The sequence below is a fragment of the Rhinolophus sinicus genome, linkage group LG01 (genome assembly GCF_036562045.2).
Source record: "Rhinolophus sinicus isolate RSC01 linkage group LG01, ASM3656204v1, whole genome shotgun sequence".
NCBI lineage: Eukaryota > Metazoa > Chordata > Mammalia > Chiroptera > Rhinolophidae > Rhinolophus > Rhinolophus sinicus.
The window spans coordinates 163,717,397-163,745,224 of NC_133751.1; the positions used below are offsets into that span (position 1 = coordinate 163,717,397).

Here is a 27,828-nt window from a genome sequence, read left to right on the forward strand (position 1 = left end):
CTTATTTACTTAAAAATTGCTATGACATAGCTCTTCAATATCCTGTGTTTGGTTTACATTTCTGAAAAAAAGGAAATAAGAGATGAAATACGGTCCTTTTATTTATGATGGTGACCTTTTTATAAAGTATCTCAGTCAGCTCCTGAAGGGAGATGAGTGCCCTGTGGTTGCTACAGAGTCTCCTATTCAATGCAGAGTTTCAAATTTAGAACTTTTCTGGTTTAGAAACTATAAATTATTTATGCAGTATCAAGCTTTTTAAACCCTGTTTATGACAGCTTGGGATTTTGCCAATCTTGGTTGAAACAGTCTAAATAATTTATCTTGTGTGGCTTCAATGTACAATATATTCTGAAGCCCGAGAAATGTTAAATACGTTTTATTTTCTTCTCTGCTATGCTGAGGTCAGGGAAGTTAAGCTCTTAGACATTTTTTTGAATACTTCTTGCTCCCTTGTTTCCTCTCAGTGTGCTAGGCTTCTTTTTTACTTTCATATTGTGCCTTTCTTTTAGTGACATTTTCACTTTATTGTACTTCTTTTTTAAAGAATCCTTTATCTCCCATTAATTATCTCTACTGAATGTCTACACATTGTAATTTCAGTTATAAATAAGAGGGTATCTTTGCAAGTAAAGAATTCAATTACTTTTAGATCCCAATATCTTCCAGGAGTATGAACAATGAAATAGTCTGGTTTGATTTTTCTGAAATGTGTGAAACATTTATGATAAACATTAAAAGAGTTCAAGGTTTAGTTAAGCAGCTAAAATTCGGGGATTTATTTAAATTTTATTTCAACATATTAAGTATGAGATATTGCAAATATAGATAGTTGGGTGTTTTTTTTCTTGCTTCATTCAACAGTGTTTGCAAGATTTATTCATAATATAGAAATAGATTTTTTTTTTAATTTCCAAAGCTATGTAAAGAGTATACTACAATCTATTTATTCTGTGATTGGTGGATATTTATGTTGTTTCCAGTTTTTTGCTGCTTAAAACAATGTGCATCCTTATGCAATATTAGCACTTCTCTTAAGTATACTGATAGAGGTAGAACTTGCGTGCCAAACAGTAGGTATATCCTCACATTTTAATTTTTTTTATTGAGGTATAATTGACATGTAACATTATATTAGTTTCAGGTATACTACATAATGATTCAGTATTTGTGTATATTGAGAAGTGATCACCACAATAAGTCTAGTTAACATCTGTTACTACTGTCCCTATACATAGTTACAACATTTTTTTCCTGTGATGAGAACTTGTAAGACCTACTCTGTTAGCAACTTTCAGACATGCAATATAGTGTTATTAACTGTAGTCACCATGCTGTAAGTTACCTTTCCATGACTTACTTGTTTTATAACTGGAAGTTTGTACCTTTTGACTCCCTTCAGTCATTTTTGCCCCTAGCCCTTCAATCCCCATCAGTCTGTTCTCTGTGTGTAAGAGTGTTTTTTGTTTTGTTTTTAAGAGTCCATAATTAATTAAGATCATCTGGAATTTGTCTTTCTCTGTTTGACTTACTGATTTCACTGAGGGTAATGCCCTCAAGATCCATCCATGTTGTCACAAATAGCAATATTTCATTCTTTTTTATGGCTGATCAGTAGTCCATTATACATATATGTATACACCACATTTTATTTATTCATCTGTTGGTGGACACTTAGGGTGTTTCTGTGTCTTGGCTGTTGTAAATAATGCTGCAATAAATATGGGAGTGCATACATCTTTTCAAATTAATGTTTTTGTTTTCTTCAGATAAATACCCAGAAGTAGAATTGATGGATCATATCGTAGTTCAATTTTTTTAATTTTATGAGGAGCCTACATATTGTTTTCATAGTGGTTTCACCAATTTACATTCTCACCAGCAGTACACAAGGGTTCCCTTTTCTCCATATCCTTATCAACACTTGTTATTTCTTGTATTTTTGATAATAGCCATTTTAACAGGTGTGAAGTAAATTCTCATTGTAGTTTTGATTTGCATTTCCATGATGATTAGTGATGTTTGAATATAGATAGTTTTATTTCATGAATCCCATCCACCTGGAATTACCAGGTTCTATTAAGTGCAGAGTTTTTGGTAATTTTGAAGATAGAGGGTGTGAGAAAAAGGAAAGGCACGTGATTGGTATTGGATTATGATAGCAAGTTCTGCCAATATTAATAGCTCCATTCTATTAGGAAAGAGCAGAATAAAAAGAATGGACATTAAACGTGTAAATATGAAATCCTTCCAGTCAGTAAAATGCATGTGTGTTATTACTAGCTCCATTTATTCTTTTATGTCTTCTATTCAGCTATTTTAGTTAATACTTGTATTTCTAAACTTGGAATCCACTTATCACTCACTCTCAGTAATTGGGGTTGGATGGAGGGCCGGAGTGATATGTGAATCAGGTGTGGCCATCAGCTTCCCACTTTTCCCTGTCCTCAGTGATTAGTCAGGGATGCCCAGGTGATGCCTGGGTGATGCCATCAGAGCCAATGAGATGTCTGCAGACTTTAAGGAGACTTTTGGGATAGAGGGAAGTGAAGTTTACCACCAAAATGGAATCTGAGATTATATAAGTTCTGGAGTGGTTGAAGCTCTATTGCTTCTGTAAGGGAGGAGCCTGTCTGCAAATGTGCCAGGAAATGGAGTTGGAAATATGCCCGATCCTAGTGACACACTTGGAGCCTCTGCATCCAGATAAACTGGAAAGAGATTTGACTCCCAGTGGTGAACACACAATACAGATGGTGTAGTATAGAACTGTAGACTTGAAAGCTATTTAATTTTATTAACCAATGTCACCCTAATAAATTTAATACAATTTAAAAGAGATAAACCTATCCCTAGAAGTTCCAATTTCATTATCTTTAAATTCTTTTTTCTTAATCTATTTGAGTTATGTTTTTTTCTTGCAATTAAAGTTATAATTGATAAAAATAATACACAAAGAACAATAAACCAACTGTGTATCACAATCAGCATTCAGGACTCACTGTAATGACAAAAATTCTCTCATTGGCTCCATTGGACTCCTTCATGCACTCATAGGGTGGCTCTTCTTCTGAGGATTGTCTGGCTGTCTGCTGTGGGCCACATGTCGTTGAGCAGGCTTATTCTCATGGTGACCTGGCAGGATTCAAAAAGGGAGGGCATCTAGAGGGTGGAGCCAAGACTCATAAAGAACAATTTATTGAGAAGTCACTTCCAGGGATCAGAGAACTGTGTCTTAATCAAGGAACATTTCCTACCTCCAAGCAGGGGCACCTAGAAACATTTGCTTAGCTGGATTTCATAATTTCTGTGGACTATGACTGTTGCCTGCCTTGGATCCTTCTCTTTTTTGAACAGGCGTGTCTTCTGTGGGTATCCTACTATATTTCACTATTGTACATTTGGTGTATGGGGGGCAGATAACTTGACTTTTTAAGTCAGAAGTTTCTAGGTCAAGAGGAGCTGCATCCAGAGCAAATGTAGATCTCAAGATACTGAACACTGAGCACAATGCAGTGATTAGATTAGACTTTGGGATGTCTTGGGGGAAGTGAGTGTATTTTGCCAGAGGTCGGGTCATGGTACATTGTTTGCAAAATTGGCCACAATTATTTTTCTCCCATCTCCATGCCCTTTTTTAGAATTTTCCATCAGGAGTTGGAGTCTTTTTTTTTTATCCCTCAAGTCTAGGCTGGCCCTGTAATTTGCTTTGATCAACATAATGCAGTGAAAGTGTAGTCATGTTCCAGGCCTGGACCTCAAGAGGTCTTGCATGCTTCCAAAGTACTCTCTTAGAAGCTTCCCCTTGTTGCCATGTGGAAAAACCAAGGCTGTCATACCGGAACATGCATGACATGTTCTGGTATGACAGAACATGAAGCGAAGATGAGCTGTCCCAGCAGAGACCATCCTCAACTAGTTAGTTCCCATCCCACCTGGCAGCTGACCTCAGATACATTAGTGAGGCCAGCTGAGAACAGAACAGTTGGCGAGCCGAACACAATCTAAATTGTTTACCCACAGAATTATGAGCTAAATAAATTGTTGTTGTTTTAGCCCAGTCAGCTTTAGGGTGGTTTGTTACACAGTAAAATTTAACTGATAAACTCTTCCACTGGTCCATTTTCAATCTTTCAAAAACATTCTAGAATGTAATGTCTTCATCAAATTCAATAAAAATGAAATCACTTTTGAGCCTCTTGCTATCAATGATGAAGAATTTACATACATTTACTTTTAGTATCAGATGAATATTATATTTTTATTTAGATTTCATTCCACATATTTAACTGATATCAGTGTTTCCCCACAGACCTTTAGCATCCCATTTTTCACATTATCAATTATTTTGATCATTCTATTGGGAAGAATTTATCTCCACATATTTTTTTTAAGAAAAGAAGTAATGGGTTGTTTATTTTCTATAGCCCTTTGCCTTTCAGTGGCTTTTGCACATGAATAACCTTAGCATGCAACTTTTCTTCAGAAACAATGCTTCACTCTTTTAGTGGCCAGTGTCCTGGAGAAGAATGAGTTTTATTTATTTTTTTAAATATCAATTCCATGTATTCTTCCTGAATTGTTTATAGGCTTTTTCCCCTTCATCTCTGAAATGATTTTTTCCAGGTGATTTCTAAGCGTGGCTCTCTATTTCATCAATGTTGCATGAAACATACTCAGTCTTTCTGAACTACAGGCTAAGATCGTTTTTATAGTTCAAGAAAATGTTCTGCTCTTTATTGATTATTGATTTCACTCCATTTGTTCTCATTTGTCCTTGCAAATGCCTATTTCCTTTTTTAAAAAAATTAAACATTTTTTAGTTACAGTTGACATACAATATTATATTAGTTTCAGGTATACAACATAGTGATTAGACATTTATATAACTTATGAGGTGACCACCCCAATAAATATAGTATCCATCTGACACCACATAATTATTGCAATATTAGTGACTATATTCCTTATGCTATACTTTACATCCCCACGACTATTTTGTAACTACCAATTTCTGCTTTTTAATCCCTTCCCCTTTTTCTGTCATTCCCCTAACCCCCTACCATCTGGCAACCGGCAGCTTGTTCCCTGCATCTATAAGTTTGTTTCTGTTTTGTTTGTTTTGTTCTTTAGATTCCACATATAAGTGAAATCGTATGGTATTTGTCTTTCTCTGTCTGACTTATTTCATTTAGCATAATACCCTCTGGATCAGGGGTGACAAAACTGCGGCCTGCGGGCCAACTGCAGTCTGCAATCCATTGTTAATTGGCCCACAGCAAATTCCAAAAATATATTTAGTTTACTTAAATAAACCAGGTGAGGCAATATGTACTTCACCTCGAGTGAGTGGCCCGGCTGTTTGTGTATTTTACCGCATATGGCCCTTAGCAAAAAACGTTGAAAAAGTTTGGACACTTCTGCTCTAGATACATGCATGTTGTTACAAATAGCAAAATTCCATTCTTTTAAGTATGTGAATAACATTCCATTGTATGTACCACATCTTTATTCATTTGTCTATTGATGGACACTTAGGCTGCTTCCATATCTTGGCTATTATAAATAATGCTGTAATGACCATAGGGGTGCATATGTCTTTTCAAATAAGTATTTTTGGATTTCTTTGGATAAATACCCAAAAGTGGGATTGCTGGGTCAGATAGTAGTTCTAGTTTTAATTTTTTCAGGCACCTCCATACTGTTGTCCATAGTGGCTGCACCAATTTGCAATTGTACCAACAGTGCATGAGGGTTCCTTTTTCTCCACACCCTTGCCAACACTTGTTGTTTGTTGATCTATTGATGATGGCCATTCTGACGGGTATGAGGTGAAATCTCATCATGGTTTTAATTTGCAGCAAATGCCTATTTTCTTAAGTTGGATTTTTTTTTTTGTCTGTCATTTTTACATTAATAATTTTCCAACTTTTGCTCATATTCTTCTCATTCTTGGACAGCTTCTTTGGTTTTTCTTCTAAATCAGTGATTCAATTTTCAGTATACTAATCTCACAGTCAGTGTGGTCAGGAATCCAGGCATGGCTTAGCTATCAGCTACGTCCTTCATCTTACAGTGTCTTATAAGGTTGTAATCAAGCTGTCAGCCGGAGCTCCATTCTCAACTGAACGCTCAACTGAAGGAGGATCTGCTTCCAAGTTCATGTGCATGGCTGTTGGTAGGATTCAATTCCTCAAAGGCTGGCTCCCTCCGTTCCTTGTCATATGGACAACTACAATCTGGCATCTATCTGAGAGAGAGAGAGAGAGAGAGAGAGAGAGAGAGAGCGCCTATATGGAACCAAATCTCTTTATAACCTAATCTGGCAAGTGACATTTAGTCACTTGTGTTGTATTCTACTTGTTAAGTGAGTCACTAAGTCCATCCTACACTCAGGGGATGGGATTGCATGAAGGATTGTAATAGCGGGAAGCAGGGATCACTGGGGACATTTTGGAGGCTGCCTGCCACAGGGATTTTACTCAGTCACACGTATTACCCCACCCCAGTTTATCTGCCTCCCCTATTTAGTCAGATAAAATCTTATTTCTAGGGTTTCTGTTGGTTACTATTAGGACTTTTAATAATATTCTCAAAACTCTGTCTTGTAGGCTATCACCTTAAAACAGTTTCTCTTTCCTCTATGCTATTTAATGTGACGACAGCTGGGTTCCCACACTTCCATCAGGTATCGTCCCGTCTCTACCTCCCAAACTGTCAGTGTTAAATTGCAATGTAAATATTGTCAAGGCTCATAGAATTTATGCTCTATGCTAGAGTTAAAAAGATATCTTCTGTGACTCCTTAATGGGTTGATTCTGTAAATAAATAAAAATCAATAAACGGAGATAACCATACAATACAACATTATTCACTGCCGGAGCTATTCTGTGAAATTTTACTATTTCTTTGATAATTTTCATTCCTCTGTTTTTTCTTCTCTTCCCTTTTCCCTCCATTCCCCTCCCCTCCCTTCTTCTTTCCTCCCCTCTCCTCTTTTTTTTTTCTCTCTCTCCAACTCTTACTTTGGATATTGTTGCTCCTGGGATTCTTTTCTATCACCCATCATTTCTCTGTTATTTTCCATCTTCTGGATTTTGTTTTGTTTTGTTTCTGCTCTTGATTCTGGGAAATTTTCTCAACCTTATCTCTCAGCGTTTGCCATGTATTTCAGCTACCCACATTTTTATTTCTGAGATCTCTTTTCTTTCCCATGTACCTATACTATTTGAAAATATTAAAGTACATAAATATATAAAATAAATAGTGGAAAAAATATAGGCCTACCAAATTTCTTATGATTTATTCAGTTTGATCAAATAATGAAAAATACACAGGAAAAACTTTGTACATTTTATGTCATGTCATTTTTTTAAAATGCTTGGATAATTTTCCCAGTATTTAAAATATCGAGCTCACTTTTATGTTCTATAGGAGTGATTTAAAGGTTCAGGGCTTTTACCCGTGGGCTTTTCTTTGCACATTCACCCAGGTTTAAATTGTCACCTCCACTCTAATGACTACTGAATGAGTCTATTACTTTGCCTTTACCTTCTAGTCTGGCTCTAGTTTTGCATTCCATCCATCAATAGGATGTTTTCTACTGCCTGTCTTGTTACTTAAACTTGACGTGCCCCAAGCCAGACTCATTGTCTTGGCACCACCATTCTTCCTGTCATATTAGCTCAAAACCTTGTGAAGTCAATATGACTTACAAAGAGTGAAAATTCAGATGTGTAAAATGTAACATTCTGTATTTTCCTGTAATGAAAATGTAATTATATTTTCAACTCAAACATCATTCCTTCTATAATAAGTAACAAAGCCACCCAATCACTTCTAGGAAAAGTCAGTCACTTTAATGATGTCTTAATTATTAAACTCAGTCAAATTCAGTGAGTTCCCACTCATATTTAATATTTGTATTACATATTTATGTATACACATGTATACATGTATATTGATTATATATCATAGCATTTTATACATTTATGTATAAAAATATATTTCCTGCTCTTTTTCTCTTCATTGCAGAGGTGCGTTGTTGGTGGAGAGGGATCCCTGTCTCGGTCTGGATCTGCCCCGCGCTGCCATTGGCTGAGATGTGTATTCCTCCTGCTATCATTCTTGGGTGTCAGCATCAGTTCTTACTTTTACTAAGATGTCTTTGGGTACCACACAGTGTGGGAACTGAGGGCCCAATGTCACTTTCTGCTGCCACAATTATGCATCAACATATCTGGCATCCCTTTGGGCCACCAATACTCTAATAGCTTCAATTGCTTGAGGACCCCTCTCCAGGGCTCCCGAGACCATCGGCAAGACATGCGTGTCTGAGACATCACGAGTCCTGATGCCATCATGGTGAACAGAAAGGAGGATACTGTTTCACTCTATCCTTGGATCCCTAGGGATAAAGGAGGGCTGTGCATTTTTCTGATTCTTTTTGATCTATGCCACTTAGGAATGTGGGGGAGGCATAGGAATCGGGATGGAGAGAGTTCAAAGTCCTTCCTCTGAGTATCTAAGCTCTCTTCTTCCCACCTAATTATCTTCTGCTTTTCCTGGGAGAGTTTGCATGGAGGGAGGACAGAAAAAAGATTTCTTAACGATTTGCCTTTATTATCTTCTGTGTTATATGCACAATGCAGTATTATTATTGTTATTTATTTTAATTCAAAGCAAAGGATTTTGTTTTGTTTTGTTCTGTTTTTTTCTTATCCGTCTTTGACATGCCAGAAAGAGCAAAGCCTCCTTCATGTCCCCCAGCCCAATTGAAGGTGGGTCAGAGGGTTAACACACATGTGGAGAAAACACATCAGTTAATACTTCCAATCACCTGTTCAGTTTGGACTTATCTTTAATTCCTTCCTTTTTTTGGCTTTTAAATCCAAGCTCCAAGACCTTTCTTTTCTTTAAAATAACTTTCCTTATTTGTGCTTTTCTTTCAATTCTGACAGCTACTGCCCTAGTGAAGACCCTATCAAATACCAGGATTACTGGCATGGCCTCTCAGCAGACCTTAGAAGCTCAAGTCGCTTGCAGTTTGAATCTGTCTTCTGTATTGTTGCTGGGATATTTTTCTTTGTACATGACTTTTATCATTTCACTCCTCTCGTCAAAAATCTACAGTGGTTGCCCACTGGGTCAAACTCAAAAGAATTCGCTTGACTTCTGGGTCAACTGTAATAGAGATTCACTTTATCTATAAAACCTTATTTTTCACTAGTCTCAGAACTTTTCAAGTTGGTTTTCTTATTTTCTTTATTAGTCATGCTAATGTTTGTCTTTGAACTTATGCTGCATCTCTTTCCAGGAATGTCTGCCCCTTTTATTTCTTGATACTTCAATTTTAACCATCTTTCAAGACCCTTCAAATTTCACCCTTTCATGATGTCTCTTTCCCAATGAAAACAATTCACACTGGTCTCTCTTGCCTTGGATCAGAGCTTCACAACCTTTCCTAAAGATTAGAATCATCTAGCGGTGGGGAGTGGCTTTCAAAAATTCCTATGTATAGATTGCACCCCATACCAAATAAATCAGAACGCCTACGGATGGGAGTCAGGCATCAGTTAATTTTAAATCCCCGGGTCATTTCAATGTGCAGCAAAGTTTGGCAACCGCTGCTTTTGGTTTGCTGCAATGTGCTCCAGCTGTACCATAAATTTGCACTTCGCGATATTTGGTTTAAAATTGGTATCCAATTTTTTGTTTGTTTGTTTGTTTGTTACTCACCTAGAATGTAGTATGCCAATGGAAAAGAAACATGTTTTATGCTGATGGAAGTAGAGACTGTTGGTGCTCTACCCAGATCCCCTCGTACCCATTTTACCCATCTGTTCACCCCTCGTGCAGCCTTGGCATGGTTTTGATTCCTGTGGCCAGCATTGAGGAACTCTGCTTATTGGGCCAGCCTCGGGCTCCTTTTCTCTGAACAATATGCGTGTGAATATGAAGCCCAGCTTCCTTTGCTTCCAGTTTAGACACATTTCAGAATTCCCTGTGGGATCAAGTTGAGGCTACCCTCCATGGGACTGCATCTGAAACACATCCTTGAGAGGCCTTCCTCCCTGTTCTGCTTTCCTTGCTCCCTTCCTGATTTCTCCTGGGAGCACCTTCTTAATAAATCACTTGCTCATAAATCATCATCTCAGAGTCTGCCTCTTGGGAACCTGACCGAGAATACTTATCCTTCATTCACAGCATAGCTCTGAGTACATACACAATTCAATGAAGATTTATTAGAACAAGGATTCTTGATAAAAGAAATAGAAACACAATTTAATAAAATCTTAGTTGAAGGTAATGAAATATAATATATTCAGAGGTTCTCTATAGAATTACATATATTTTCTAATATGTAATTTAAAAATTCCGGACATACTGAAATCTTACTTGGGGTAGGAATTATGGGCTAGGTAAAATTTTATCAACAATATTTATAAAAATATCTGAGGAATAATTTGGGACCAAGCATTGAAGTATCAAGGCAGTTGTGTGTTATTGCTAAGCCATAATTGAACAACAGAAGGGGAAACCCTGCATTGAATCTCATGTGACAGATGTTGAGAGGACTTTTCCTCTGGACTTGGGCCTGAGAATTTGCATTTCTAACAAGTTGGCTTCATGACATTGGAGTCAGAGGAACAGGGTCAGGCCAGACCCTTGTGGGTCATCAGTTTCACTAGCCTGGGCTAGTTAAAATTTTATTTTTATGAATCATGAAAATGATCAGACATCAACGGGATGGAATCTGCCTGAGATACTCAGAGGCAGGAAAGCAGCAGTCAACCAATCATGTGTGGGACAGTGATTATAAAAATAAAATTGCTTCTTCTTAATGTTTAACTTACATTCAGCAAATCTTGGCCCTTAACTTATCAGCTCACCTAGGAGAGAATTTTGCACGTAACATTTTGTGGCCAATGAAGGAGATTTTAACATGAATTTTTTCCTTTCTGATCCCTTCTCAGAGTTAGCAGCAATGCTTTGCATCATCTCTCTTTTCCTCTTTACTCTATTTCTTCCTGGAGACTGTAGTAGAGAATAGACATTTCAATTTATTTAACTGTTTATAAGGTGTGTGGTTATATGAATCATTGTACTTTTGTATAGAATATGAACTTTAAAAAATGTTTCATATAATTCATTATCAGTTACTATGAGGAAATTTGAGGCTTTAGCACATAAACACAGCACATGAACATAATGTTTTGATATAGTTCTCCCATTTCCACTATCTATTCTTACTAGACTTCTCTAGAAAAGCTATTTCTGTGTTTTGCAAGTTCCTCAGCTAATGGTTTTGTTCTGTTTTCAGAAAGCATATCATATATGATGGCAACAGTCTTTGCCATAGTCACAGTTCAGTGTTTTGTTTACTTGCCCTTCTCTTTTCTCAGTTGTATCACAATTAGCAAATGATGTGGCCCTCTTCCTGTCAAAAGTAAACCACCTCCATTTTAGGCTGTGTGATGTAAAACAAAGTTCCACTAGATGGCGATGTTGGAATGCAAACCAATATATCTTGAGCCACTGTAAGCCTATAAACCCTCAGTTTGAAATCTGTTGCAGCTTGTCATTTGGTTTGCGAATCAGGTCTGCACCCAAATAAACTAAATGGATTAGGATAATTTGGTATTTAGGTAAGAGAGCACACAGTGTTTCCCGGAGGACACGAGGCAAAACAATGAAGAGGCAATTTTGTCCAATTATCACCCAGAGCACTTCTTTGCTGGTAGCTTTTGGTTCCCTTACGCTACTCCACTGATAACCAGGAACAATCTCATAGTGACATCATCTTTTTTTTATTCTGGTCACTGCCCCAGTATATGAATATTTCGCCCAGTCTTGTCTTTTCAACTGATGTAGGACTGATGGATTTATTAGTGTTCAAAATTAATCTTTGCCAGTTTGTCCAGTGGCTCTCAAAGTGCAGTCACTGGACCACCCACATCATGTAGGAATTTATTAGAAATGCAAATTCTCAAGCCCAAAGCCAGATCCGCTGAATCAGAAACTCAGGATGTGGGACCCAGCTATCTGGATTTCCACAAGCCCTCGGGGTGATTTCTAATGCACACAGAGGTTGAAAACCGCTGTGTTAGATCTTTCCTGGTAACAAAACTCATCCCATTTGGGCTAACCTCTCTTTGAAGGCAGACAGGTGGGTGAAAAAATTTTGAAGGCTAATGTGTTCCATTTGACATATAGGGAGGGCTGGTTCTGCCCTCCAGGTTCTGCCGGTTACCACGGAGCTCCCCCCACACACACCCACATACACACACCTCCCTCCCCCACATGCGGGGGAATATTTAAGCCTGTTTCTAGTATACAAATGAAGTGGGAGAATATGATTAGTTATTCACATGTCATTTTAGGAAGAGGTGTGAGACGCCCAGGAAGGCCTCCAGATGGCAGTGGCATTCCTGCGCAGTCCGCGCATTACTGAAAGGCAGTTTCTGGTTCTGCTCTGGGCAAAGAAAGATCCAAGCAGCGGCGGTCGTTTATTGGCTAGGCTGCGTGTCTCCTTCTCTAGTGCAGCGTGAGTCAGAACCCGGGGCCGGGAGGAGAGAGAATGAATTGATTAGGGGGTCAGAGGGCTGCTAGGTAAGACTGTGATCCACTATTGTCCCCCATTTCATTGAGTAAATGTGGGGAAGGCTATGAAGATTGAACAGGAGGTGAGACATCTCGTGAGCTGGGGCTCTGTCAAGCTTAGTCAGCTCAAACAGGTGTCTGGAATAGCTCTGTCTTCTGTCTTTTAATGAACGGTGTGTATCTGCACGTCACTTGGGTAGCTTTTAAATCTTCTGATGCTCAGCCTGCACCCCAGGCCAATTCCGTCAAAATCTCAGGGGTAGCTCCAGGGCATCAGCATAACTTTCGACCTCCCCCAGGGATTCTAGCGTGTATCTAGGGCTGATAACATCGAGCTTAATCTCATGGCAAAGTCGTATCAATGGAGAAACCTTGGTTGTTGCCTCATGCCCTAGTGTGTATTTCAACAGTGGGGTTTGTTGTCTTGGCCAGTTTTGATATTCAGAATGGAGATATTTTGTTCTAGAACAGAAAGCCATCACTCCCCCCTTCTCCAAACTTCTCTCTTTCCCCTTCCTCCTTTTCATTCATCCTCCCTCCTTTCTTTCCTTCTTTCCATCCTGAAAATCCAAAATTGTGGCTACAAATTGGGGCCTATTATCACTATTTAAAAGGAAAATTTTGACCACAAATATAGACTGTAATCAATGTCCTGAGTTTAAAATATTCTAAACCATAAAAACTCCTTTCCTTTTTGCATTTGGTCACATGTCCTTAGATGCTTTCAGGCTGCAGTCCCTATTTTAAAGGATATGGTAGTAAAAATTTTATGTCAGGCTTGATGAAATGCTATTTTAATCTCATTAGCTCAAAGTGATTAGATAAAAGGAAAACATTCTTAGTAACTGTTTGCAAAACTCTGTAGACTTACTCACTGGAGTTGCAAATTATTCTGTAATACCAAACTCCTTTTGTACGGAACAAGGTGAGTTTTATGAAACTATATATGTAAATGTTTGCTGTTTATTCTGGAAAATCCTTATGTTTCCATGCAGAACTGTTAATAGGTAGAGTGAAAGCTGAAAGGAAACATTGTTGTAGCATGTAAAATATGAAATATGGTTCAACTTGGAATAAAAGCGTAGATGAGGGTAAGCCTAGTCCTTTGTACCAAAGAGGGACCTAAAAATCATCTGCAGGGACCCCACTGTAGGTGATATAGTAAATATTAATCCTTTCCTAGCATCACTTTTTGAGATGTACATGTTTCTAGAAGCAATCATTTGTTAGGTCCTTCCTCAGCAAAAATTTATCAAGTTGTTCTCAGTGAGTGAGATTGGATGAGAAAATTGAGAGGCTCAGGAAAAGAGAGCCCAATGAAAGAGACAACAGGCTGGGGAGAAAAGAAAACAGATAAAATAAATAGGGATCAAGGGGATTTTAGCTTTCGTTTGGACTTAAGGAAAGTTTGGGGCCACAACTATGGAAATTTTGGAGAGGTTCATTTATAGGACTAATACTCTGACTTTTTCCAAGTGATACCTCATTGGTTTGTGGGTGCCTTAGAGAACACAAGGAGCAGTAGACTAGTAAAGTGTCTTGCATTTCAGACAGAGGTTTTCTGGATTCTAGAGACCACTCTCATTACTGTAGACACATCCAAGGCAGGGTGACCTATTAATAATTTAGGCAATAGCCTGCATTTGGACCAACCGTAGTTAGGAAGTGATGAACTTTTGAAATCATGGTTTAGATTCAGTTCACATTTAAAATTAACACACAGACTCCTTAACATATAGTAAACTAGTCTGTCTATGTGGGATTGGCAGAGGATTTGAGAGACCTATTTGGTATTGAACCTAATCTGTTGTTTAATCCCTATTACTATGGCACTATAAAAATTTTAGGCATCAGTGCCCTTCTGTCTAAAAACATAAACATATTCAATTAGTGGGAAGCCACATCATTTGTTTCAGTAGCTGCTTTTATTTTCTGTTGTTGATATGTTAAAATAGTTAAACACTTGCATTCATCTCATCCCATTAAAGAAACTCCATCAGGGAACAATGAGGTAACACGCTTGGTGACAGCAGGCTTAGTCACCCTGCTGTGAGAAAGAGATGAATAATGTTTTTAAATCTATTGACTTTCTCCTTTTAAAACATATACACTATTACTGAAAGAAGCTACTGCAGACTATATTTTGTTAACAGTTTGTCTTTTTCATATTTTCATTATTAAATCAAATGGTGCACTTACTTACATAGTTTTACATAAAATGAAATTGCTGTATGACATTTCTTATTGTTCATAATTCCCATTTTGAAAGATCTAGTCACGCATTCTTGAAATTCTATAAATGCTTTCAGTGTTCATACTAGTAGTTTTCATTTTTCTTTCTTGGCTATTTGGCTGCCAAATCCTTTCCCATTTTAAACATTATCTTGCTTATGTGATTTTATGATTTACCTGCTATTTGTCAAAACAGTTTTTAGAATGACATTTTCTAGTTTCCCATTAGAGCACAGCATGAAGAAGAATTGGATATAAAAGATCATATTGGTGAATATTTTCATTAGACAAAGCCATTTTGTGAAAACTCGGAATTCCACTAAAAACAATTTGAGAAAATCAATTACTTCATGAATTTAAGAAGAGCCAACATTGTCCAGAAGCAATATTACATTTTTGGAAGCATATATTTCTTTCAAAAAGACTATAGCTAAAGTGTAATTTCTTTTATATCGAGGCTAATTTTTTTTCTAAATCTTATTGTGCCTCATGATTAACTGTACAATTCATGCAAGTCAGAATTATTCCATTCTAGGATATCCCACAATTTTTCTTGACTTTGGTGTAGTGTTTGATAATTCACAGGGTCACAAGAGCATTCTTACTAAATAGTAACTTATTCAAGTAATTAATTTACTCTTACATTTTCCTTGGTAAAAAAAGAGAATATTTGGCCACCTTGGTTATAGCTCTCTAATCAATGACATCTTATAATTATAATTGGCATTTTATTCTTTCTTAATGACATAGAATAATGATGCATTATACAATACAATCAATGGCATGATGGATTTAAATGACATATGACTAATTCAAATTTGGAATTAACAGTGATTTAATAGTTTGATGTTTCCAAGGGGATTTAAAAACAATTTTTTCTCTTATGGGTAATTGTTCAGTTAAATTCTTGTGCCATTTTTACACACCAAAAGCCCAGAGCATTCTGAGTATGAGGAAATAGAGAGCACTGTATGGAGATTCATCACAGTTTAGAACCAGTTTAGGCATACTGCTGAGTAAATTGGCCATTTTTGGCTCTCACCTAATTTGTTTTGAACAAGGTTCTCACATTAATGGCTATTAATTTAACCTTTATTTTCTATAAGATGAGGTTATCATTTGATGTACTATTCCTGGATATCCTTTTTTTTTTTTAAAATCATAAACCATCAAAACTGATCATGAAAATACATGAGGAAATCTTTCATATATTGATATATGTAGGCATTTACAAGTATGTATTGGGTATGAAAAGCTGTTTTGTTAGAGACTGTGGACTAGTTACTTATACAGGTGATTGAAACATGATACTTCTTCAGCACTCACTTATTATGTATGTGCCACTGGGGGGGTGGGGGAGTGTCCTGACACTGCCCGAAGCTTTGACATGTGAAGTCTGACTAAAGTCTGTCTTTGCTGGTAAATTTCCTTGTATTATACATAGGCATTCATCATTGTTCCAAAAACCTCAAAACTGCTTTCAAACTAAGGTTCATTTCTTCTTAATTTTTTTTCTCTCACCAATACAGCATTTATTGGATGCCTGTGAAAAACTCTTATAATAAATGTTGGGGAATGAGCATTTCTAGCTTGACTTCTTCAGTGGTCCCTTACTCTTCCATCCCAATAAGAAATTAAACTCTACTTTTTTCTAATCTCTATTACTCCTTTGTGCAGCTCCTATGTACAAAGTCCAGGATGACTGATTGATTGATCCATTCCTTCAACAATAATGAATGTATCCTATGAGTCAGGTGTTCCTTTAGGACTGAGGATACAGCAGAAAACAAAGGAGACAAACGCCTGTCTTTATGGAATTTACTTTCTAGTGGAGTGATATCAACCCTAAATTGAATGTGTGTGTGTGTGTGTGTGTGTGTGTGTGTGTGTGTGTGTAAAATAAGAGCATTATGTAAGTGCTGTGCAGAAAATAAAACAATAAGGGGGATGGGAAGGGAGGGTGAGAAAGGTTCTAATTGTAAATGAGGTGGGTGGAGCAGACCTCATTGAGAAAGTCACCTTTGAGCCAAGACTTGAACACAGAAAGGGAGTGAAAAGAAGGTTACAGGATGAGGGAACAGTGAATGCAGTGCAAAAGCCGAGATAGGAGAGGCCTGCCAGCACTCAGAGGGGCAGAGGGGATCAGGGAAATTAGGGAGACTAGATTTTACATGAACATTGGCTTTAACCAAAGAGATAAAGGGAAATGGGAGTGTCACTGTAGGGTTTTAGGTGAAGAACGACTGGATTAACTGACCATTGAAAAGCGTCACTCTGCTGATAATATGAGATTTTATTAGCACTTTAGCAGCTTTATTTATAAAAATAAAAGCATAAGTAGAAGGGTATAAGTTAGGCCAGCGTTCTTGAGTGGAACACATAGAAAGCATTGTGAGGTGAAATGTTCTAGTCTTTGGGACACAAAATAGTCCTACCCACCGTCAGCCATCTTGCTTCAGGAACAATATTAAGGTCCTTAAGGTGAGTGAGTGTAAATTTTGTTTTTATTGTAGCCTCACATGTGATGCCTGTGTGTACTCATTCATGGGCATGGTCTACCTCTTTGCAGATTGACTCTGGATATGGGAAGTTGCGGTCCTGTGTGCCCAGTGGCATACATGTCAAGTCTCCATACTCTGTACTCCAGATTTGGTTGGTAAACCACTCAGTCAAATTTTTCAACCCTTATATTGGACATTATGCTCAGTGCTGGGAGTACAAGAATAAGTAATGAATGGCTTCTTCCTCAATGAACTCATGAGCTGGGAAAAATGTAAGAGAGTTGTACATTGGGATTTTTGCTGTTCTTACGAGACCAGAAACAGAAATATAACTCTGTTCCATTCAATTTCCTTCTGTCAGTTTATTTTCTCTTGACTTCTGTTTCTTTATCTTTTTTTAATTAGGTACTTAATTTAAGACAATATACTTTTTTTTTTTTTTTAACGAATCTCAGGAAATGTCTTCTGCCAAATGTCTTCTCATAAATGTACTTAGTCTATCTAAATGGTTAAATGTGTAAGTAGTAAGGTTAAATTACTTGACATTAATGTGGTCCCTTCCATCCAAAGTCTAGACATTTGCTGTGCATCGTAAAACTAATATCCCACACCATGCTTCATGAAGTAAAATCTGTTTTACTTCAAAAATCAAATAATTTGATATTTGGTAGAAAACACTGAAAAGTTAGTTTGTTTCCTAAAAATAAAAATGGGAAATATTAGAGTTTCTGTTTAAGATTATTTGGATAAAAAGTGGGAAAACTGTTTTCAAGTAATTAATTCTGCTATGAGCTGATTTCTTAGCTATATTACTCTCTTCGGTTCTGCCTAGGGTAACACAATATTTTTGCCACCTGGTAACCATTTAGTGGCTTGCTGTCTGTCAAATTGGAATCATTAATCTAAGATCCACAAAACACTGACCTCATCAAGAACTATCAGCTACATTAATCACATGGTGAGCAGTAATTAATACCCTCGCTGCACATCTCAGCAGATGCCAAGTGGTAACTGTGCCCAGAGACAGAGCCATTCGGTGGGTGGTCTGAAGTTGGTGTTCTTTGAGGATGAATTGAGACACATTGGTAGAAAACTTGCTGCCTGAATAAATGAGAAAATCAAGGCCTTCTTTCCTTATTTGTCTATCAGTATTGCCTCAAGTGTGCCCAATGGTTGTATGAATTTCCTTGATGGCCCTGGGTAAAGCTAATCATCTTTATTGTGTTATCGCAGTATCTTTGACATACTTTCTTTAATGCAGTTATCATAGAGATTTCACATTAACTACATCCTCCTACTAGTCTGTGAGTACCTAGAAGACTGAATATAAATATTAATATCAATATCAATATCAATATTTAATTCTGGACTCCTACAGTTCTTGGCACTTATTACTATATCATTAGGTACCTATTAAATGAATGATTGAAAGTGCATCTAAGTATGCAATATATACAAACTATGATAAAAGCCTGTGTTTCTCAAGTGTAGACTGATTGGTGTCACATTCATGTCCTTGTTGCCTAGCTCTGTGCTGGGCACAGAGAAGGTGCTCAATAAATGTTAATTTAATGTATGAACTTCTCGACAAGACTTTACTGGATACTTCTACCCTTGGATTAGTTCTGATAATGTGCATGTTTGTAATGGTGTCAGCTGCCTAATGCATGTTGAAAAGACATATTTCTGTCAAAGTAAAAGTATTTTGCAGGAGGTTAGAAACTATAAACAACAGCACCAAACAAGCCTGGGGAGATACTTGCTGTAAGTGAAAATATTTATGTAATTTTACCTAAAGAGAAGAATCAGCAAAAGTCCCAGATGTGTTTGCAGAGTTCTCTGAGATTTTTGATAAAGAGGAAACACAAACTATCCAAAATACAAACAATTGAAAACTACACACACAAACACACACACACAGACACACACACAACCAACTCTAGAAATGTTATTATGCTACAATCTCATTTTTACTGTAGCCAATAGTAACATCAAAACAAAAACAAAAAAAATACCTTAAGTCCCGCTGAAATAATGAAGAATAAATACAGATTTTTTTTATGTTAAATGACTTATGTAGCTTATGCTACATAGACAACATTTGCTAATAGAAATAAATCAATTCTACATTAAATACTTATTAATGAATAAATGAATTTGTTAAGTAACCTGATGGAGTTTCCAGTTCCGTTCTCAGAATATACCATATATAAGGACATTTTGAAATTCCCTTGTGATTTTACTCAGATTTATTTTTAGTAGAAAAAGTGTTTAGCATAATCAGCATATCAGGGGCTGGGGGAGTGGTGATCGATGAAGAATATATGTATAATTTACCTTAGCGATTTAAAGCATTCTAAAAATGCCAAACAAAAATGACAGGTAACCATGGTGAAAAGCATATGAGGCAGATTTAGGCAGTCAGGACTTGTCTTTATAATTTAGTGGCTTGTGCCTTTCTGACCTGCTACTTTACTCACTTGATATTCTTATCAATTATTCATTTGTTTGGTTTCAGCTCTCAATCTGATCATCCCGTCATGTGATCAGCTGGTTTGCTGTCTGTAGAGCTTATGGTCTCCACTTCCTTTTCACTTCTGTGAGAGCCCTGCTGCCTAAAATGTACCCGGCTTAGAAAGGCAAACAATACCCCCTTTCCTGATCTTTGCACTTTGTTGCTTTCAATTTTGAAATGAAAATACATCTGATATAATTAAATTTAATAATTTCAGAATTAAAATACGTATATTCAAAATGGGTTATTAGTAAAAGTAAACCATTTCATCTATTTTAAAATAGTCTTTCATAGCTATCCATTTCACCACTTTTAACCTTTCTAAGTACCAAGCGTGGTGTCTCTGCCCTCCAATTGCCCCTCTTTGGCTTGTAACCCAAAGCACCCGTGATATGGGCCTATTTTATTTCTTTACCAGATTTAAAGAGTTTTTATTTAAAGGGTAAAAGTAACAATACTTTAACTCATATAATATCAAAATATGGAAAGTGGTTATTTACACCTTTGATTGTGTCATGTGCATAAACATTTTTATGTCAGAAGAAAGCATATGTCATATATATTTGTCTTAAGTAAACATTCTGAAGACACTTAGCATACCCTTTTAGCATACACTTAGACACTAAACAGAAGTAATTTAATAATTCCCAAGCTGAGAAGATGCTTTATCATAGCACACGTATCTGAGATATTTACCTTGAGTACACTGTAAAGAAAGTTAAAAAATGATCAAACCCACAGTTTATTTTTCAACTATTCTGATAAATGGTCTGGGTAAATACAGTTTCTCAAGTCAACCTCCTGCCATTTATTTTCCTGGATTGGAGCCTATCAATTTGAAATGTATTAGCACTATTGCATGGAATGAGGTTTGAAGGATATTTGAGGAATGAAACGTAAAATTCAGTAGGGAAAATTGAGAGGATTATATCGAGTAAAGCTTAGCAAATTGTAGTATTTGAACTGAGCTAATAGACAATGGAAGAAGAAAGCTATAAGTTTGACAAATTACTGTATAAAAGGCAGTAAAAAAGCTGAGTTATCAGAATTTGGTGCTGATAATACATGGGTTAGCTGAGGAAAAAATGAGTACATACCTGTATGGCTTTCCTAGTGTTTCTATATGAGGGGCATAGAGTATTTTCATAGCTGATCCTGTACATTATAGGTGCATGATTAAAAAAAACCACTGGCACTCATGCAAAAATTAAAATCAGTTCATCAGATGTATATATAAGGTAAGCACTGCCCAGTCACAGAGTTGTGAATTCGAATATGAGCCCCGTCTGGCTCTTTTTGCTGCATCTGCTGTGAGGATGCAGGCCCTTCTCAGCAATCAGATGGTGGACATCCCAGAAAACGTGGACATCACTGTGAAGTGATGCACGGTTATTGGGAGAGGCCCCAGAGATACCCCGTGGAGGGACTTCAATCACATCCATGTAGAACTCAGTCTCCTTGGAAAGAAAAAGAAAAGGCTCCGGGTTAACAAATGGAGGGGAAATGGAAAGGAGCTGGCTCCTGTTCGCACTCTCTGTGGTCATGCACAGAACATGATAAGGGTGTTACCGGGGCTTCCGATACAACACAAGGGCTGGGTGTACTCACTTCCTCATCAACGTCGGTATTCAAGAGAGTGGTCCTCTTGTCGAAATCCGAAATTTCTTGGGTGAAAAATATATCCACAGGGTTTGGATGAGGTCAGGCATTGCTTGTTCAGTATCTCAAGCCCAGAAAGACAAGTTAATTCCTGAAGGAAATGATATTGAACTTTATCAAATTCAGCTGCTTTGATTCAACAAGTCACAACAGTTAAAATCAATGATAGCAGAAAATTTTTGGATGGTGTCTATACTTCTGAAAAAAGCCAGTTCAGGCTGATGAATACAATTTAATTTGTCCAGCTACAGAAACACCAAGATGTCAAGTGGTCCCTCAGACTTATTTGTGATATTTTAAAGATGCAATAAAAGTCATGTATTGAAGAAGAAGAAGAAGAAGAAGAAGAAGAAGAAGAAGAAGAAGAAGAAGAAGAAGAAGAAGAAGAAGAGGAAGAAGAAGAAGAAGGAGAGAGAGGGGACGGGAGAGAAAGAGGGGAAGGAGCCACATCTGAAATGGTTATCTATTTAAAACAGGAAAAAAATAAATAACTTATTCAGATCCCCACTTAATCAGTATTGCCAGGGCTTTGGTTTCAAACTCCAAGAGAGTGATGAATGAAATAAGTTAAAATGCTATGGCATGTTGTAGACAGATAAACATAAACTTATGTCATAACAAAACAAACAAAAAACACTGCATACAGGAATAGGGCTTTTTTATATACATATATATGTATATATATATGTATACATGTATATATATTTCATAGAATAAAATCTCTGAAGGACAAGATCATGTTTTATAGGTCTTATTCAATAACTGGAGTTAACCACGTTAAGTAGACTGTGAAAGAGTTAAAGGAGAACAGATATTGAAAATTATTTTTCTGCAAGTATAGCAGCAGTTTGAATGCCAGCTGCAGCTTTTGCAAAATAAGCATAAGCATTTGACCCTTGCCTCATAGTAGTTGTGGAAGGGAGAGATTTTGAAATGAGGACAGGGAAAGGTCACAGAAAGAGAATGTGCATGTGCGTGTGTGTGCGTGTGTGTGTGTGTGTGTGTGTGTGTGTGTGTGTGTATCTTGGGGAGGGATGGAAATGGGGAAGGGACATGAAGTAGAAGAAATACTCCGAGAGGTACTTCTCCTGACTGTTATGCTTTACATCTGGATTCTTATGGCTCAATAATGCCCAACTTGCTAAAAAGAGAGAGAACAGAAAGATCAGTGGAAACTGAAGGTCAAGAACCCCACACCCCAAAGGAAAAACACATTCAAACGCATGAGCAGACCAGCAAACCGTGAAGCTAGAGTGGGTGATACTATTACTGGTGTCAGAAAGTTCAGGAACATGGAGCCAGCCATGCCATGGAGGCAAGCCAATGCCATCTTGAGACAGGAGAGCTGTTTCTGGGAGTCCTTCAACTGCAGTCTGTAGGAGTGTCTGCAGACACCAACAGAAGATTACAGGTGACATCTCCTGGAGTAAAGAATGGGTGAAATTGCCCTCTCAACCCAGATGAATACTCTGTACCAAGGGCAAATTGTTATGTATAAATGAAGAGTTTGGTTTTCTGACTGCTCAGGAAGTTTCTCCCACACAGCAGTACAGAACAATGTATGAAAGTGGAAATGCAAAGGGACGGAGACAGAGGAACAATAAGAGTTCAATAGCAGCAACGCTTGAGTCCAGAGGCCTTGTATATTAGAAATGGGATTTATGTAAGTACAGGTAGCTTCTGAGAAATTTTACAGCTTGTTTTATTTAGAGCTTCTACCTCTGTCAGTAGAAGAACTTGATAAAAGTAAGAAAGATAAAAACAGAACCAGTACTGGTACTAGGACTTTGTGTGAAGAGAGACTGTTGATTAGAAGATAATCCCATTTGAGAAATAAGTGTTATTGAATATATTTGTGCTCACATCGATCATTTTAGAAAATCACCACATATTACCCATTACAGCATTTTTTCTAACAAAGTTTACTTCTTTTTTTTATTATAATTAAAATAGTATGCCTCAAATCCCAAGTTAGAAAACTTCATTAAGTTACAAGGTAAAAATATCTGAATCTGAGTAACTACAAACTGATCACACAATCATTTGTCTATTTCATTTATTTGTCCATCCATCCATCCATTTATCCAGCCAGCAAATATTTATTGTAAACATACAGTGTACCTGGTACTGGAATACAGATATGAACAGGTATCCTGTCTGCCCCACATTTGCAGTCTGTATATAAGAAAGCTACCATTTATTGAATCAAAGAAATCTGTCTCAAGAGAAGCCTGCACAGAGTGCTATTGGAAATGATGGAGACCTCCTGAGTTTGCATGCTGAGACTCAAAATAAATGCAATCGTTTTTCTCATACCTGACATTCTGGGCATAATATTGCAGGGCTGGTATTGTGGTTCTATGGTATTAAGGTACTAGGTTCCTCCTTTGTCATCTCCAGTGTGTTGCTTCCTCCACGTGGTCCATAATGGTTCCCACCCACATCCTCACTCTAGCCAGCAGGAAAGGGAAAGTACGGAAGTTGTGACTCTTGAGAATTCCCTGAAGAGCACATCTCTGAAGATGAACGCATCCATTTCAGCTCACATATCAGTGACCAGCACTTAGTTTTATGGCCATATTCAACTGACAGGCAATTGGGAAGTGGAAATATATGATTTCTTGTAGATGCCCATATCTTAAATTAAAAAAAAAAAGTTTCATTGCTGTGAGAAACAAACAAATAGCCTGTGAGGGAGGACGTTCATAGAAATCTCTGCTAGAGAACACATTTCCATATGTGAGTTAACAGAGGCTCTTTAAGCATGAGTTGGAGTTTGCGAGGCCAAAGCATGGGGAATGGTGCTCCAGGACGAGCATCATCAACCAGTGACTGTGTACTTAGACCCGAGGGAAGAAGGGAAGTGTCTTCCATGCACTGCTGATTTGCACACATTTCCTTCAGAGCGCTGAATGAGGACCAACTGTGGCTGGGATAAAATGGTACTCAAGCAGAGACCATTTCTCTTTTTTGATAATGTGATATTACTCATGCTAAAGGAGCAAAATAATTGACCCTCTCTCCACTCTTTAAGGGGATTTCTTTGTCGTTTCTGGGTTTCTGATGTACTGGCTAAGACACTGGGTAGAAATGCGGCATAAAGAATTCTGCTCACATAAGAAAAATGGAATAGAAGGCTGGGGGTGCTTTTGGAAACACAAAGATGAAAAATTTAGGGGATTAATTGCTTTAATTCATGAAATTAAGAGTAAAATCTATCCAAAACATTATAGAAAAAAAAGTCTTTGTATTATGTGTTGTATTCCTCGTCCCTCTTTTTGCTGCCTCTTCAAGATATTTCAGTAAACTCATCTATTATTCTTTTATACTTTGGGTTGACTTTTATTTCTTTTGGATGTACCAACTGTACTGAGATAAGATTTGATGCTAGGGTAAGAAGACAACATTTTATTTGAAGGACTTAGGATGTTACTCTTGTCCAAGTGTTTTTTGAACTTTTAAAAATCAATAAGCTGAAGAGATGGCTGCCCATATAATGAAATCTTGGGTTCCAGAAAAAAAAAAAAAAAAAAAAAAAGAAAGAAAGAAAGAAAGAAAGAAAGAAAGAAAAAAAAAACAAACTCTCTTTCCTGCCCAGTTTTCTAGATTCTTTCTTTTGATATTCTACCTTATGGATTAAGCACTGACTGACTGATAATTATCCAGAGATGCACCTATTGCTCAGTGGAGTGACTTATTCAGTCTCTAACACTTTAGTGTATATTGATTTTAATTTCAGTTATCTGATGACTAGAGCAGCTAAGGCCTCTGGACAGAGGTGAGAAAACTCCCAGCTGAGGGAAGATAGTTAAAGTGGGGTGGAGTAAAAGTGGGGAGATGAAGGCATCAAAGACAAGTTTCATCTATTTACTTTTTTTCCTAAAGCTGACTCAGCCACAAACATTTTAAAAATGCAAATAAAGAAAACCCAATATATGTGTTCTGAAGGAATGCCTGCTTCATAGAAGTAAAAGGCAATATTTCTGCTCGGAAAGACTATGTTTTTTTCATGTAGTATTACTTCTTAAGGCAAACTTTTCTCAGGAATAAATTAAAGACATTTGCTGCATTTTCTCTAGGTATACATCTAAGCCTTTCAACTAATCTGAGAAAATCTAGAAAGGAATCTTCCTTCATGAAAACCTGTCTTTGTAGAATGGGTTTAAAAATTCATCATGTTTGTCAAAATATGACAGTTATTTATCAAACTTGATAGATTTCAGGGCTGTTTCACAGTCTTATTTCATTTATTTTCTGTAATCAGTCCCTCTTCTTCTTTTGACAAATGAATACAAACAACATTTAGTGACTGACATATTTTTCCCAGAGCAATCATCATTGGATTTAATGATCGCCAGTGATGATTTTTCCCCCCTCTTTTTTAGCCCTAATTCCAGACTATCATGAGACACTAAAGCACATTGATGTGGCAAGCCTCATTTGAGAGATAAGTAGAGTTCAAAGGCCCCAGGAGATGTCTTGTTTATAAAGCTCTTCCTCCCATTAACACTGCCTGACCTTCAGGGTGGTCTCCCAGAGCCCTCCTGTACCACAGATAACAAGCCTCTGGATGACTAAAATTATGTATGTCACCAATCCTCCTCAACAGAAAACCCAAATTATCTTGTCACCATTTCACACAAATGAAATAGAAGCCCAAGATAAGGACAACATGGTATTCCACAAGATGGCAGTGGTCTTTGTGCAAAGAATAGAAGCATCCTGTTCACTGGGTCTGACACCAAGTGTGACAAAAATTTGCTCTTGTGAAATAATGCTTGTGAACCAAGCCATGTCATGGTGGTTTTCTCAGCCATTGGGATGATTTCTCAAGAACAATTATCCCTGTGTTCAAAGGAGAGGACAGAATGCTGCATATATAATATAATGTCTTATATAATGTCTTTCTCTAAGGAGCCGAAAGTATTTTGCAGCTGTTATTTAATTAACCTCACAGTACGTCTCTGAGGCAAGAAAAGGAATTACTGTATATCCTATTTATCACAGTGAATTTAAATAATGTACTGATATCATTCATAGGGGAAAATGGTGGCACAGGGAATAAAATATTTCTTGAGTTGTAATGCATAGTCCTAAACATGAAACCAGTCTGATTTTCTGTAGAAGGTGATGTTTATAAATTTAAAGAGAATCTATTTAGTACATATTAAAAAAGGAACTTTTCACAAATGCAGATTACAAAACAGTGGGTTTTCAATTTTGAATTGAGCATTTAAGTACGTTAGCATGTGAGTTTATTGCTTAAGAATACTGGGGAGATTTTAAAATGCAAAATCCCAAAGTCCTGTCCTCAGACAGTCTACTTTCATATATCTGGGATGGGCTTAGGAATTTGCATACCTTAAATAATACTCAGGTACATCTGAGACATGTGGTCTTGCCCACACTTTGAAATACTTCTCTACAAGCCTCTAGTAATATACTGAGAAGATAGAGAAAGTCACCCAATTTTCTGAAAGTAAAAGAACCTCATTTCTTTGGAGAAAAATACTCTGTATTACATAAAAACTTGAAATATAGCACTTTCTCAATTTTAAGGGTGAATCCATAAGTGTAAATTATTATGATTTATTCATAAGTTTTATTTAAAAATGAGTTAACAAAATGTTAAGTATAATCACTTTTAAGTTATATTGTCAGAAACATAACTATAGTGATTAACACGTGCACGCGCGAAGTCTGACAATTACGTTCACAAACTTGCCACCGTGCACTTACATTGGCAGCACTGCACAAACAGCTCAGTAAGGTTTCATAACCTTGGTATATCAGTGTCTCACAGCTGCGTTGGCGTTGCCGTGTGGCGGTGTCTTGCTGAGTGGCGTTCATGATTGTTGTTGTGTGTTTTTGTGTGCCATCGCAAGACTGTCTGGGCTTGAATTAGAGCAACGAACAAACATTAAATTTCTTGTTAAACTTGGCAAGAGTGGAAGTGAAATCAGGGACATGTTAGTCCAAGTTTATGGGGATAATGCCATGAAGAAAAGGGCAGGGTACAAATGGATTAAACGTTTTTCTGAGGGGAGAAAATGCATCATCGAGGAAGAGAGGTCAGGGCGGCTAGTAACGTGCAGAACTGACGAAAACATTACAAAAATTCATAGAATTATGCATCAAAATCATCGGCTGACTATGAGAAGCATAGCTGACCAAGTGAACACCAATAGAGAAACAGGAAAATCTTAACTGAAAATCTTGGCATGAGAAAGGTGTGTGCAAAAATGGTCCTGAAGGAGCTCACTGATGAATAAAAGCAAAGGGAGGTTTCAGCCAGTAAACAAATAACTGTATTAGAAC

General features: G+C 37.1%; 1 long non-coding RNA gene and 1 pseudogene across 1 annotated transcript in view; both read left to right on the plus strand.

Annotated features, from left to right (window-relative positions):
• Positions 1 to 27,828, plus strand: part of LOC141572868 (uncharacterized) — a 698,703-nt gene that overhangs the window by 68,651 nt on the left and 602,224 nt on the right. The gene's annotated exons all lie outside the window — the stretch shown is intronic.
• LOC109451226 (large ribosomal subunit protein uL6) lies at positions 21,168 to 21,746 on the plus strand (annotated as a pseudogene).